The sequence below is a fragment of the Anolis carolinensis genome, chromosome 5 (genome assembly GCF_035594765.1).
Source record: "Anolis carolinensis isolate JA03-04 chromosome 5, rAnoCar3.1.pri, whole genome shotgun sequence".
NCBI lineage: Eukaryota > Metazoa > Chordata > Lepidosauria > Squamata > Dactyloidae > Anolis > Anolis carolinensis.
This window is the reverse complement of record NC_085845.1, coordinates 62,104,844-62,117,657: the sequence shown is the minus strand read 5'-3', so window position 1 is coordinate 62,117,657 and position 12,814 is coordinate 62,104,844. Positions and strand designations below refer to the sequence as shown.

The 12,814-nt window shown below is 35.9% G+C and overlaps 1 protein-coding gene across 3 annotated transcripts in view; it reads left to right on the top strand.

The window, feature by feature from the left end:
- Nucleotides 1–12,814, top strand: part of vegfc (vascular endothelial growth factor C) — a 64,722-nt gene that overhangs the window by 21,353 nt on the left and 30,555 nt on the right. Inside the window, exon 1 of one of the 3 annotated variants that reach the window (XM_016994062.2) lies at nt 8,078–8,692. The exons of the other annotated variants lie outside the window; for them this stretch is intronic. The gene's annotated coding sequence lies outside the window, so the exon portion shown is untranslated. Of the gene's footprint in view, nt 1–8,077; nt 8,693–12,814 lie in introns of those variants that run through there. 3 annotated transcript variants of the gene reach the window in all.

Below are 12,814 nucleotides of genomic sequence, written 5' to 3'. Positions count from 1 at the left end.
GGATCAGGCCTCCAGAGAATAGTGAAGTGCAATAACAGATTTGGGAATATATGAAATGACTATGGAATGGCTTGGACTACGATTATGGATGGCATGATTTTAATTATGGAGTGTAATGTTTTTAAATATTTAATATGTTTTAATTTAATCTAATTTTAACTGTAATTTTTGGAATTTTATGTGTTTGAGGCATTGAATAATGTAAGCCACTTTGAGTCTCCTTTGGGGTAGAGAAAGGTGGAGTAGAAATAGAGTAAATAAATAAATATTTTGAGTTCATGCATCATAATTTCTGATTTATGCAAAGAAAGAAAAACGGTTGAATCTTTAGTTTTGAGTCAAGCAGTGTACTTTATTTAAGAGCAAATCTGTTTTCTCATACAGTTCATACAATTTTCTACTTCCCTTCATGACTAGACGTGGATCTCCAAGGAATAGAAAGGAATGGCTTTATAGTGTCCAGACAATCTTGCTACATAGAACAAGTTGCAGTCTTTCTTATGCTGCCATTTAAACCCTATCCATTTAGCTTCTTTCACCATTCAATCTGTCTTCTTTTTAAACTTTGAATGGGATGGCATATCCCATTAAAGCAATAGGGTGAGCGTATCTTTACAGATTGTGCACATAAGTATTTTGAACTCAGAGAAGCACTCACATTTTTTAAGTGCACGTGAACATGAAACCTGATACTATCTATATAACTTTCTCGTTTCCTTTTGGCTCCTATAAATAACTGGCTATACAGCAATCCAGCATAACGCCATGAAAATAGAGGGAACTAATTGTTTCCAGATACTCGATGAAATGTCTGGAATTTAAATGTCAGTTTCTGTCATACTGAGGGATTCAGCTTTGTCACAGGGAAGATAAATTGAGAAACTGACACAGACACTATTAGTTATTGGTACTCATTCATTCTGATAATGAATGTTTTATGTATTTTTAAATTACTGGGTAAATGTGGAGGCTGTAGATTTAAATCAAAGGCAGCTGACCAAGTTGTATTTGTGTATGAAATGTTACTTCATAGTTTATTTGGCTGTGATTGCATAGAAAGATGTAACTAAAATGGAAAATAAATCACTTCATTTATCCAGTTATGTTTAGTACTGTTTTAAAAACAACTTTATTCTTTGTCAGTATTAAACCTGACACTCCTACCCCAATCTGTGGAGCAAATTGTCATTCATAATGTGCTATATATTTACAAAGGCTGGTCAAGAAGTAAAATGTTCTTCCTCACTCCTTCCTGCCATTCGGTAAACCCGAGATAGGTCCCATTTTTGGGCCTATCTAGATAGGCCCTCAGTTTGGCCTGTGGGGTTTCACTCTTGGGACCACCTTTCTGCTATAAATCCCAATTGCCATTCCAGTTCTTCAGGCTCTCAGGGCCTGAAGGAGCGAGATGGCACCCCATTATTCCCACCCAGCCTCCATTTTCCTTCTAAATTTATTGGAGGGGCCTGGCTACATCTTCAGGTGCCTTGGAGAAAGCTCCTGACACTATGTGTTAGGAGCTTTCTCTGTGGGGCCTGAGAATGCAGCCAGGCCCTTCCTGTAAATTTTTAGGGAAACAGGGGGTTGGTGGTTGGCTAGATGCCCTCCCAGGTTGACTACTAGCCCTTCTAGCAAAATCCTGGGATTTCAGGCTGAATCCTGAGAAGTAATGGGATTTAAATTCCCAGTTTCTCTAGGGATTTGGGCCTGTCTGGAAGAGCCCTGATTCACCAAAGAGTGCCTCCACAGACAGTCTACAAACCTACTGGAAGCTGAGAAAGTGGCCTCTAAGATCGACTGAATCCAAATCAATTTAATCCAAAGAATAATTTTTCCCAGCTTCCTCTGGTAAGATGGACTGATAAGAAGTAGCCTATCTGATGAGAATTAGAGCAATTCAGGGCAAAGACAGAAAGAGAAAGCAAGCATTCCCATGTGAACACTACCGTTTCCTCTCTCGGGGAGATGCTTGTTTACCTTCTGACCCAGCAAATGCTTCTGGATTTCTGCTTTGCATGGAATATACACTGATGAGTACCAGCAGATTTTATCACTGCAGTGTGCTTTAGGGATGTACATTTGTAAACACCCCAACCTCATGCCGAATTCAAGTTGGATTTTAATGTCTGTGTAGAAGGGCTCCAGGATAACTCAGACTGCATCTACCCTGCCAAATAATGCAGTTCAAACTATTATTTGGCAATGTAGAGCCAGTCTCAGCCCTCAAAAGAGAAATAACGTCTGTGTGTATTTATCAATTCTAAAATATTGTGTGGAAAATCTTACCTGTAATAAACTGAAATGTTTAAGTAATTTTTACTTCAGCATTTTTCTTCAATTAATAATGTCACATTACTTGAAATAGCTATCCTGTAGCTGCTAAGTGATATTCCTGAATAAAAATTCACAGTATGAACAATAGCATCATCCAAATAGCTGTAAAGGAGAAGAGTTCTTAATAATTTGTACTCACAAAAGTAGGACGCACAAGCCTGTGATAAGACCCCACCTCTTCAGTTTGTCTTCAGGATATATTTTTTATCCAATTCCACAAATGCCAAAAAGTTGGGCTAAAGGAAGTTGAGCTGAGTCAGACCAAAGGCCTATCTAGTGCTGCAGCTTGTTTCCTCAGTTACCAATTAAACAGTCATTAGGAATTGTGGGTTTGATATAAGCTAACAACAATGAAAGCCATAAACAGTTAAACACAAAATAGTATGTCCCTGGCAACTGATATTTAGAGGCATACTGAGGATTGTGTAACTCCATTATGATTACTATCCACTGATAGTGTTATCTTCCATAAGTTTTTGTAAAACTCTTTTAGTGCCATCCAAGTTGGTGGCTATTGCTACAGCATCTGGTAGCAAATTTCATAGTATTGACTATGTGTGAAAACAATTACTTTTTTCAGTCTGCTGCAATCCACCATTCAGATTCATTGGACAATGCCAGGCTCCAGTATTATGAAGACAGAAACATTTCTCCCTATCTAAATTCTTCTATCCCCATGTGATTTGCTCTTTCCCAATAACTGCACATAAGGTTTTCATCAAAGTATCTGCTGCAATCCAAGATATCCTTCTTGGTCACTCAGCACCAGCTCAGATACTATTAATCACATTTGCCATTTCTGTGCCCATTTTGTCATCTTGAAACAATCCCTTAGAAGATCATAGCTATGTTATTTTGTTTTACCATACTAATAATCTGATGTTATCTGCAGACGTGACCACTTCACTATTCATTTTCAATGTCATATTCTTTATGACCCACTTAAAAAGGATTGGTCTCATTAAAAATACTTGGACTCCTATTGTTTACATCCTCCAACGTGGGAACTGTTCATTTATTCTAGTCTCTACATGTGTTAGGCATTTTTGTCTGCATAATCAAGCCTCAATAACTAAAATTGATCCTATAAAAATTACCAGATGGTGTACTGGACACCTCCCTAGACTGTAACAAATATGGTGTCAGGTTTTGAGCAACCCTATGCTATATGTTTTCCATTACCGTACCCATCATTGCTGAATGTTGACCATTTTAGCTGATACTGATGGCAATTTTAGTTAGAATAAATAAGCCAGAAGGATAATGTTATGTAGCAATGTATGTAACATACTTCAGAAAGTCTCATAAAATCCAGACCATCCTTTTGTTTGTTTGTTTGCTTGTTTGTTTATTATATGAGCCCATATTTTTTCTTTAACGGTTCACTGCCTTCTCCTACCTAAAAATCTTCAGACATTATGTAGTGATTTCTCCACTTCTCTCTCCCTTCTTGTACAATATTGTTTAGAAATCTTTTCTTTGTCTTTCAGGATGTTTAATATTGTTTAATGAAAGGAATGTTAGCTCTCTGTATATGAAACATTCCATTCTCATCTAGTTATAGTGAAAATAATAATAGTCTGGTGCTGTATTTGATGTTTTATATTCTCCATTGTAAAATTTATATTAGTTTATAACTTTACCAAGTTTGGAAAAATATTCACAAGCACAGCAGGAAGCATCATTGTCAGTACAAACACAACCATACAAACAAGCACCAGGCCCCTTTATTTGTGATGCATTTTTCTTTTTAAAAATGTAATGCTTTTCTTGTTTGTTTGTTTTTTCTGATCCTTGTTCACAGAAATGGCTAAATAATATTCATTAGCATTTTCTCGAATCACAAATAATGCCTGAATTCCAACAAGATCTAAGCTTGAACACAATACCAATGTGAGAGGATTTGTGCAAGGCTCTGTTTTTACCTTTCTGTTCATAGTTAACCCACACAATTGCAAATAATATTGTATATATCTGTATCCATTGTTCCCTTACTCTGCACTATTTAATGTATTCGTGGAATGAAAGTATGCCTCAGATGGGGAGAGTTTGTGGGGAGATATCAGATGACCACTAATTAATCTTGAATTCCTTGTTGTGTATTTTTGCACATGTTTGTGGATGACCAACCAAGAAACAAGGCTGTGTTAAGTCTGGAATGTTCTGCCAATGTGCACTGAGCCACCTTCTAGTATTTATACAGCGTCTTTGAAAGCAGAACTTAAAGTGCGTTTTTTCACTAATCCTGCCATTTAAGGAAGGTTAGTTGCACCCTTCCATAATATAAATTATTATTTAAGACAGACATAATGAAGGACATCATGTATGTGGCTAATTTGAGATGTGAAATGTGGACTGCCATTTCACTGGACTAATTACCAGATTATATCAGTTGTTATGCAACACAATGCACAGGATGTTGTAGCTACAATTCCAAAATAAGCTATTTAAGCAACACAATTAGTGTGTGCTGTGTAACATTTTCTAAATGGATAATACTTTAAGTCAGTCATTATAATTTATCCTAGCATAGTATTATACCACGACCGAGCAAGGACAAGTGACATTAATATAACAGGTGAATCAAACAGTATTATAGGTACTGTATTTCTTTGATTGTAAGACACACAATAATTTCAAAAGATACACCTGCAATTCTAAGATGCCCCCCATTTTTAGAGATGCTTATATAGGGGGAAGTGTGTCTTAGAATTGAAGTAATACAGTAATAAATGTTTATTTTCTTCACTATCAAAGTATTTTGAGTTATGACTATGTTTGAGTGCCATGGAAAGAAAGTAAAATGTTGCCCTTTTGATGTTATAAACTATGCATTTGCAACTTCATTGGGCCAGCCAAATTCTGGAGTATATACACTGGTTTCTTTTCACTTTTGCCGTGGAGCCCACCGGCTGCCATCTCACAATGTACATCTACTTCTGGAGGGGCTCCATGGTAAAACTGAAGAGGAACTGGTGTATAACAATGATGCTGCAACACTGGAGGCTTCCCATGTTGCATTAGGATCAATGGGGGGAAGAAGGGCAGTGAACGCTTTCCCCCGTGGGATGGGATAAGGGGTGAAGCTGGGTGATGCGGAATGTGGGGCAATGGGCTTCCCCTTCCTCCGGCTAATGTGATGAGTTCCCAATAGTCTCTGACTCTTTTGATGTTGCTGGACTACAGCTCACATCATCCCTATCCCTTAACCATTGACTAAGCATGACTTGTCTTATTGGGGGAGAGGCACAACCACTAGTGATTCCTTCCCTTTATGCATATAGCTCAATGTATTATTTCTGGATCTAACTGAAACATAGACCACATCTGCACTGCCATATAATGCAGTTTGAAACTGCATTATGTGGTCAGTGTAGTCATATAATGCAGTTTAACTGCATTGAAATGCATTATATGAGGCTGCACTGAACATATAATGCAGTTTTAAACAGCATTATATAGCATTGTAAATAGGGCCATATAATTCAGATTAGAAAACTATTGTTTGAATAAAACAAGGGCAAACTGTTTTGCCTAGAGACTGTGTCTACACTAGGTAAAATAATCCAGATGCAATAATTCACACATTCACATGATTTATATAAGTGGGTATTAAACATTTCCCTGAATTTGAATAGTTCAAACATCAGTTCAAAATGTTGCTGTGCAACAGAAAAGGAGTGCCAAAGTTCACACCTGCCCTTCGGATCCCAAATGTTTATAGAGTCAGACAGTTCATTATTAAGTAAGTAAATATAAATATGTTTCTTTTTTTTCTTCACCTGTTCTATCATTTTTGTGACCATTAAAGCAGCAGGTGTATAAAAAGATACTTATTAAAGAACTTTGCATGAATTGTCAATTAATTATCAGTTGATCTGTAAGATGACTGGATATATTCCATTTCATTTCTTAATACACAAATAATTAATTCCTCTTTCTCGCATCTTGAAAAATAGTACCAGTAGTTGGTGAAGCAAAGTAAGACCTTGTGGCCCTACTTGACCTCTCAGCATTCCATTTGTAAGTCTGTTTCATAATGTGGTAATTCCACTAAATACTAAAATGGAGGAAGGATAATGGACATATACAGTACGTCAAAGTGCAATTCTGTGTTTTGAGTTCAAGTGACAACTCAACTCTTACAGAAATGGAGATGAGAGATAAAATGTATATTGCATTGCAATATTGTAATATTCTCCTTGAAGGTGAAAGTATCAGAATAAAAAATAATCTATATATTATGCAGACAACATATATTTGAACTTTGTACTTGCTTCAAAGGGTACCAAAAGAGATGTAAACGACAAGGCAGTGGAGTCAATGTTGAAAATGTAAATATTAAAAGGAAAATAAACATATAAGTGAAGGACACACGTATATATTTCAGATTCAAACTATGTTCCTGGTAAAGCATGATGAATGAAGGCTGGAGAAAACCTGTCTATAGAACCTCTTACAGAGTACACATGGACAGAACAACAGAGGAAACTACTAAAGCAAATAATCCCTTTCATCAGCTACCTCCAATGTGTTCAAAAGTCCATTTGGCTATTAAAATGTAAATAATAAGAAAAATTGAAGTTAATGAAACCAAAAGCCATATTTACCTATCCAGTAAGGTAAAGTATGTGATTTTGATTTCTTAGTTAATTCCATTTGGGATAGTTAGGTAAACTTCAGATAAATTCACAAATACTCATGGTGCTTTTTTACATAGATGAATTCATGATATTTGTCATATGTCCTACTCTTCTATAGTTTGTAAGGTTTACTTTAAAATTCAGCATTCAAGTAGGAAAGGTGAGTGTTCAGTCTACTTACAAAGAGGCAAACCTATGATATGACAGTTTTGTGGGGAGAAAAATATGATGCTACATTTTTGAACAGAATAATTTTATAACTGTTTCCTTTTACTACAATTTTGTAAAATTCTATACATCCCTAATTAAATCTCTTTCTGCATTTTTATGGTGCACTGTGTAAATCTTTGAGTTATAGAAACTGATAATTTTAAATGTACCAAACCTCTTGTTCAGACTTCATGGTCATTACAAGTAGGATGCAGGTCAAGACCCAACACCAGATTCCTGCTGTTAGAACAGCAGGCTCCAGTGAAAATAGAAGAAAGGGGTGATGTCCCCACCACTCCTACACAGCAATACCCTGCTTCACAGTTTTGAAAAATTACCTAGAGCCAATTTTCAGCTAGCTTGATCAACTCAGGGCAAATAAAGGTCAGTTTCATGGACTGCCAGTATGAAGTTGGATTTAGACCATTAAAAGTCAGAACTTGGAACCTATGTAGATTGTTTAGTATCTGAAACTCAGTTGATGCACAGTTATCTTTCATAACATTTCTAGACTCATGTGGGTTCTCTCTTTGTCTTTGGTACAACACTAGACATTGTCATAGGAATATTTCCATCTTAGTTTACTTCTGAAATGTATTTTTCTATACATATTGGACAAGGATAATTGTCATTATTCCAAACTAAAGAAAAGGCTAGCCTGTTTACATATTGGATTTAATAAATGATACAGCCTACAGCAAATTTAAGTGTAACACTTAAAATAGAATTAGTTCTGGGTTGAAACAAACGTTACATCTCTGAATTGCCGATAGGGTTTATTTGAAGAGTCAAAATACAAGATGCTATTTTGACATACAGAAATATCCAAAGTATTATAATATTTTCTTTTTCTCTTTTCAGGTTTTGTCATGGTGAAAAATTTGGTAACCATCAAATATTTAATACTAAATTAATCCATTATTTGCTTACCTTTTTGACATTGTTAAGATGGTAAGCTTAGCAAATAAATAGGGAATTTCAAATGAAATTAGCAACAATAAAAATGACCTGTTAATTTCCTAAGTGGAAGCCTATCATCCTTAGGAAGTTATTCCAAGTATCATAAGAAAAATCCTAGGTGGCACCTCCTAGGCCTTTAATGAGGCCCTTAGTGCTTCAATTTTGTAGTTTCAATGTCAGTAAATACATGGTTGGATATATTAGGAGAGGTTTTTGATCCATCTAGCTTCTATCTCCAGGTCCACAAGAATGAGCACGAATGAGATGGACTTGAATATTGTCCATGCGGTCCATTCAACTGTATGGAGACTAATAAGGCCCATCTACAGCTAATTTGGCTGACTCTTGCCTATTTCCACCAGTTCATCAAGGCATGATTTAGTGGTGTGACAAACAAGAACAGCACAGACATATGATGAAAAGAAGAAAGGCATGAATAAGTGAAGGACAGCAAAACAATATAATTAGATGATGGACTAAGGACAACATGTTGGAAATGGTCACAAACCTCCATTCTGACAGCAACATACCACCTGCATTCAAAAGTGAGATGCCTCTTTCTTTTGGAGTGAAATCCTAGAATCTTAGTCTTTTGTACATACAATTGTATAGAAAGTTAGCTTTCTTGCATTATTGTCAAAATATCCGTGGGGCAACAGTGCCCAGTGAAAGGTGGCATTCAAATGCAACAAATAAATAGACCTCCTGGGATGATGTTAATGATTAATTAGAGTAACATAACATTAATTAAATTATTATTGACGCATCATTTCTCCTTATTTGAACTGGCTCATTGGTCAGCCAGATAATCTTTTATGTGGACTCTTTCATCATGACCTTGTATGTTTAAAAACAAAATATTTGTTGGGATAGACAATATGACAAAGTAGGTGGTCTTGTAATCAATATTACTTCTCAGATTTGTAAACTTTAGAAAGATTGTTTAACATTTTGAATTCATGCTGTATGACATTATACCATTTGTTTTGGAATAAAGTTCATCATTTACTTCCATCACTATTGGATCTTACTTCATGGACTATGAAAATTATGTTTTCTGGAGAATTGCTCAGTATATATGACTGGTTCACATAGTTTCTGTTGTTTCTTGTTAAATATTTGTGTTGGAGTTTACTTCTGTTTAGTCTGATTAATAACATTTAAACACTTGTCAGAAGAAGAATGTTGCTTATTAATGTTCAGCATATTGTGAACCATGGTAAGAAGATGGATTTTTATACATAATTGATTTAATCATAGGAACATACCACTTTGTCAGAAGTCAGTTATAATAAAATGCTGGGAAATTAAATTAGTAATAAACACCATGAATCTGAAATGTAGATTTCTAAGCACAGGGCTATCATCATAAACAGCATGGATTGACATTATATGCTAGTTAATATTTTAACTGATGAAGAACAAAGAGTCAGTTATAATAAAATGCTGGGAAATTAAATTAGTAATAAACACCATGAATCTGAAATGTAGATTTCTAAGCACAGGGCTATCATCATAAACAGCATGGATTGACATTATATGCTAGTTAATATTTTAACTGATGAAGAACAAAGAGTGTGATTTTATTTTACATCAATACATTATGTGAAGTTATAATAAGTGTACATCTGTAAGATAATTGAAAGCCTTTCATCTCAACCCTTCATGACATTGTGTGGTCCTTAGGAGACAGAACTGAGTTACTATAAGCTTGCTGCCCTCCCACCTTTAAAGGGGGGTGCTGCTCATTTGGGTTTACTTGTTTAAGATTTGATGTAACTATAATGTGTAGGTTGGATGATTTATCAGTCAAAATGGCTTATGATATTTGTCTATATTGGTTTAAGTTGAACATTTGTCCTGTTGCGGAAATAATGGTTAGGTTCATAGAAGTGGATGAGAGAGGAATTGATATCAAATAACAACTTTCTTGTTGATCTCTTTAGCAATTGTTCCCTTTCTCTTTTAATGAACCTCACTTAAAAAAAGAGAAATATTCTAATTCTCATGTTTACAACAATTAAAACATTGGAAGGGAAAATTTGTCAACAGAAGAATTTGACCAATAGAACAGAAGACCACCAGCATGTATTGGTAACACTTTAATTTCTGTGAGGCTTGGAAACCTTTTCTGCTGTCATACTTACCCACAGAAATTTTTCCATTTCTAATTCTGCATGTTTCATAAAGTTCCTTAATAGTATAAAAAATAGAAACAATACTTTTGGGGGGGGGGGGGGGGTTGGACTATCTGCATTGGCAAATACTCACATAATGAGATGCATTGGAAATTGTAATCTCCCAAATTCTAATCCTGAAATTAGTCTTTGCTCCATACATACACCTTGCACACACAGCCTGAAGGCAATTTTATACAATAATTTTATTAATTTTGTGCATGGAACAGTTTGTGTACATTGAATCATCAGAAAGCAAAGGTGTCTCTGTATTAGCCACCCACATGTACATTCTGGATAAAAGATGCCTATCCTATATTACAATGAGCCCTCTGGTTCCACAAGATCCAGAGCCACAATTTCTAATGATTGTGGCCCTGTGCTTTAATAAAGTGCTAGTGTCAGTAAGTGAGTACTTAACAGGCATTAATCCAATTCTTGAATGGAAAAGTTGACAAAGGTCTGGCCAGCAACCCATATTATTAAATGGCAGCAATATGGACATGCTAAAATGTGAACATTTACATTGGCACCATTCAATAATATGGGAAGTAATTGTGTATGTTCTTCGTATCCACAGAAGATCCTGAAATTGAACTTCCATGGATATGCCAAGCCTACTAAATTTCAATGACTTGTAAAGGAAGTAACTTTGTATTTGTTCTGTGTTAATCAGAGTTAAGTACACTTCCAAAGATTATTGTGTTTCACTACTCTGTATTTCCAAATGGTTCTCCGTGATGAGAGATGAAGAAAGTTATAGCTCCCAAAGGGTAGGATAATAAAGTACACATGTGAGGCACCATCAACATGTATGTGTCTGCTTCTGAAATGGCAGAAGTTACTGTTCTCCATTAAATTGAACTGTTATTGCCAATCTTCTACATCCAAGTGCACATTAGGATCATTTTACAACATTAACTGAAATTCTTGCCATTATTTCTAATTTTCTTGTGTTACTATGGTTGTCTGTCCAGCTGTGTTCATGTGCGTGCATGTGTGTATACACACACATATACTTGGAAGCTAAAAATCCTAGAAGTTTAAATGCTAGGAAAATACTAACTTGTCTTATGCTATGTTTTATTGAGGAAATTAATGGATAAAAACCCCATGACTCCAGCGCAAGTTTTATTTAGGTGTAAATTTATTCCTATATATCAGTGGTTCCCAACCTTTGGTCCTCCAGGTGTTCTGGACTTCAATTCCCAAAATTCCTAACACCTGGGAGTTGAAGTCCAAAACACCTGAAGGGCCAAAGGTTATACATAATACCTTCTAAAACCAAACAATTGCTTAACAAATGGTATCAAGAATAGGAAAAATATTAAACCAAACAGTTGCAAAGGGGCTTGGCTTCTGCCTGGCTCATGTGTGACATGATCCCATGAACTCATTACCATTATAGTTTATATCCGCAGACTTAATGATTTTTCAGATACAGTAAGACCCTGTAAACATGTTTACCCATTCCTAGGGGGAAATGATCTCTCTAAGAATTTGCTAGATTTTCCAAGGGGTTTTATGTTATGCTGCCCCTGGAAGTTACTGCAGAGCTGCATTGACAGACCTGTCTAGGAATCTGCTAGGTCTTCTTGTTCAGCTCTTTTGGTGTTCTGGGACCTGACATAAGGTAATTTAATACCCTTGGATGTAATTCATCTGTTCCTGGAGACGTGAATTTGTTTAGGGTAGCCAGGTTTTCCTGTACTACCTATTATGACCTGTATTTGCCCTCCTGAATCATCTGTTCCATCTTCCCCAGGAAGAAGACTGAGGCAAAGAATTGTTGCGTAGTGTACTTCCTTTTCTATGCCTCTTTCCATCATTTCACCATCTTCTCCACCTAGTGTTCTTTCTTTTTCTTCAGACATAACAAAATAACCCAGTTTTTATTGGGTTTGACCTCTTTAGCAAGTCTGAGCTAAGAAAAAAGTGATGGTATTGGACTCATACGTCTGTGTTTTGTATCACATGTGATTTTGTTGTTAGTTTGAAGGGATTTCAGTGCAGACAGTGGACATTCGCCATGTGAAGACCCAGTGAAATTTAAAATGCATTAGAATTGGTGAAATAATGTCTTTTGTGATCTAGGATGTCTCTGTCTTTTGTGATTCCACCACAGGCCCCTTTCCTAGGTAAATAACATTGAATATCTCAAGTAATCTCTATAGTACATCTGGAAAAAATGTTTCGATTCTCAACCAATTACAGCCCCAAATAAAAGGTTGTACCATTGCTGGAGATAAAAACCTCAGAGTTAAGTCCCAGTCCTTAGATCCCTTTTGTTAGCATATTTCTGATGGAAAGTACTGAATTTTGCAGATCGATCCTGAATTTGCAACAAAGTGTCTGGGGGCCCTTCCACACAGTCACATAACCCAGAATATCAAGGCAGATAATCCACAATATCTGCTTTGATCTGGATTATCTGAGTCCACACTGCCATATCATCCAATTCAATGTGGATTTTATACAGCTGTGTGGAAA